This window comes from Chenopodium album, chromosome 15 (assembly GCF_948465745.1).
Source record: "Chenopodium album chromosome 15, dcCheAlbu1.1, whole genome shotgun sequence".
Classification (NCBI taxonomy): domain Eukaryota; kingdom Viridiplantae; phylum Streptophyta; class Magnoliopsida; order Caryophyllales; family Amaranthaceae; genus Chenopodium; species Chenopodium album.
In genome coordinates this window covers 43,311,385-43,314,486 of record NC_137848.1, presented here as the reverse complement: position 1 = coordinate 43,314,486, position 3,102 = coordinate 43,311,385, and the positions used below count along the sequence as shown (strand labels likewise).

General features: G+C 32.6%; 1 long non-coding RNA gene and 1 pseudogene across 1 annotated transcript; one reads left to right on the top strand and one right to left on the bottom strand.

Annotated features, from left to right (window-relative positions):
• The first annotated feature begins 491 nt into the window (after positions 1–491).
• LOC145582286 (uncharacterized) lies at positions 492–1,391 on the top strand. Its single transcript, XR_014099852.1, has 2 exons — positions 492–740; positions 1,177–1,391. It is a non-coding gene; the product is annotated as an uncharacterized LOC145582286 (long non-coding RNA).
• A 703-nt stretch (positions 1,392–2,094) lies between these two features.
• Positions 2,095–2,884, bottom strand: LOC145582285 (dirigent protein 22 pseudogene; annotated as a pseudogene).
• Between the last annotated feature and the right edge of the window lie 218 nt (positions 2,885–3,102).

Below are 3,102 nucleotides of genomic sequence, written 5' to 3'. Positions count from 1 at the left end.
GAATTAAAGAATGGTGTTATCTTGGGTTAACCAAAGCATTCTAGACACATACCTGGTTTTTCACTACCACAAAATAGAGAATAAATAACGCATAATATAGAGCTGTCAAGTTAGATAGGCGATCTCTAGCATTCTATAGAACGCCTATGTAAGATAAGCGCTTTGTATGTTGAAAGCTATAAAGCGCCTCTCATAGTTAAGCATTCTATAGCTGTTTTGTAGAAAATATGATTATAGATATAGAACGCCTTCTAAGTTAAGTGATCTATATGATTTTAACATGATTAAAAAAAAAACTAAATAAATAAAAATCTAACCCTAGCAAATAAAATTCCACCCATCAGCCTCACGCCGCCCTCATTCTTTCTCTCTCCTCTGATCTCCATTCCCCTTCCTCTATTATCTCCTCTCAAACCTCACGTTGCCCTCAGTCTTTCTCTCTCCTCTTTCTCTCCTCTCCTCTTTCTCTCCTCTCATCTCCATTCCTCTTCCTCTATTATCTCCTCTCAAACCCCACTAAAAGGCTAGTAAATTTGTTTTTCAATTTCAAAATCAAAGGCTGACGCATGCTTTTTTTGTAACATTTCCCTCAAATTTTCAAAAGTTTAATTTGATGCCGCCGTCGATCGAGTCGTATAAGCCGCCGTTGCTAGATCTGGGTCCGTTGAAATGAGGTGTTTCTACTATAAAATAGATTGTGAAGTCTAAAGATGCATAAAGGTACGGTATATATATGAAGGGTAATCTCATTTGTGTTCGAATTTAATGTTTAAATCCGTTTTTTGGTTGTTTTAAAGTAATTAATATGATTTTTATGTGCTTTTTTTCGATCTATAGTTCATGATTTAATTCTAATTCAAAATGTTGATTTTGATTTTATAACTTTGTTTTATTTCTCAATTACGAGTATTTTAGATCTGTTTTGGTTTTCACGTTATAAACTTATAACTTCTGACTTTCATCTTTTATCAATTGATTTTTTTTTTTTATAATTTATGATTTTCGTGATTTTATTAATTGATTTTCATATCATAATTCCGATTTTCATCTCTTACTAGTTGATTTTCATGTAATAATTTCTGAATTTTATCTTTTATCAATTGATTTATATGATATAATTGGGATTAATTTCTGATTTTAAAACTTTTGATTTGCGGGTGTTTTGGTACGGTGCAGGTTTTCTATTTTTGAGGTTGGTGGAAGTGAGCTGGCTAGTTATGGATGATTACGGTGCAATTCAAGTCGGTGCACTTCGATCCAAAGTTGTTAGCACATTGATAATTAATTAATTAGTTATGTTAGAAACCTTGTAACATAATTTTTTTTCCTCAAAGCTAAGGACTGAAATACTTGTATTTTAATTTTTTTTTATAAATAAAATGTTGTTGTTATTGTGTTTTATTTATTACGTATGAATTATTATTATTATTATTATTATTATTACTACTACTACTAAATATAATAATAATAGTTTTTTTTATTTAAAAAAGTGAGGAATAGAGAGCGCCTGTCTATGATATGCGTTCTGGTTTTATGTAGCTATAGAGCGCTTTTCCTAAGATGACAGCTCTCTTTTCCTTGTTGTTTATTCATTTTGTACCTTAAATATGAAGCGCCTATCTTAGATAGGCGTTCTATATTGTGTTAGATATAAAACACCTCTTTTAGGCGTTCTCTAGACTTTATTGGGCACCCCCTCAGAAAAGCGCCTTTGAGGCGTTCTATATTACATGTTTTAGGCGTTCTATATTCATGTTTTTGTAGTAGTGTTTTTTTGGCAAAAAACTGTGGTAATTAGTAAATTCCCCACCCAAAGAGTCTCTTAAGATGTTTTTTTTCATCTTGACTTATCTTATTATACCTCTGACTTAATCACTTAGCTTAAAATTGTAGAGGTGAACGAAACACACCCAAAGATTTCATGGAGTATAATTTTAAAAATTAGTCAGTATTTGTATGTTTGGAGCACTTGTAGACTATTCCTGCTGGATATGGGCTGAAAAAAGATAGGGAAAGACTTTGAGATGAAAAGATTGATGAACAATTGAATACTACCAAGAATATACTGAATTCCATACGAATAGCCCACTTGAGTAAGAAAGTGGCAAAAAATTAATCATTCTACCAAATCAAAAAAATCATCAACCATAATCTCAAAACAAAAATATCCCGCTTAATAGCTAAAGAAGATCACATATTGATCTTACATAAAAATCTAATAAACAAAAAAATTAAACTAATGAGAAACATAAACATTATATTCAACAATAGTAGCCCCATTTGGATCCAACATAGTAATAGTCTTAGCTTGAGCATAACCACTAGCAAACCTAAACGCACCACTTCCACCAATTACCGCCAATTCCCTTACTTGCTCCATCACCGGATTCCTCCCCATCACGCTCAACGTACTCCCGTTATACGATCCACTCGAAAACACGAAATTCATGGTCATAAGTAACGCAAACTCTTGTTGGTCCGCGAAAGCATACATCCCTTGTGCATGACCTACAACATTGGAGTCATTCTCCGGCCCTTCGGTCAAGGGATCATCGATCATGACTAGCGCGCCAAATGTGCTAGGCGATGTGTCGGTCGTGTTGGCTTGGGCGATACGTATAGCCGTTTGTTTCGGTCCTTGGACGTAGTCATGGAAGTAGAATTTGATATGGGTTATGTCATTTGATTGTTGTTTTTTTGATATGGTTCTTGAGAAGGCGGCTTGAGTTGTAGGGGAAAATAAGATTATTATGAATATATTCAAGATGAAATTACATGAAAATAATATGGACATTTTTTGTGCCATTTTTGCATTAACTTTGGTTTGACATACAATAATTATATTCAACGGATTATATATTATATGTATGATTGATTTTATTTTTATTAGGTGGGTTGGTGAGTTAGTGAGGAAGAAAAGAAGGAAAAATTGACATTTGCATAAGTTGTTGAGCCTCCAGCTAAAAAGGAAGAAATTCTAGAAAGTTTGAATTGAAATTTCTAATTAATTTCTTAAGTCGAAGTTTCATAAATAATTTTCTAATATGAACTTTATGCTTTTTGAGAAACTAGCTACGAATGTTCATACAAAAAATACAAAAA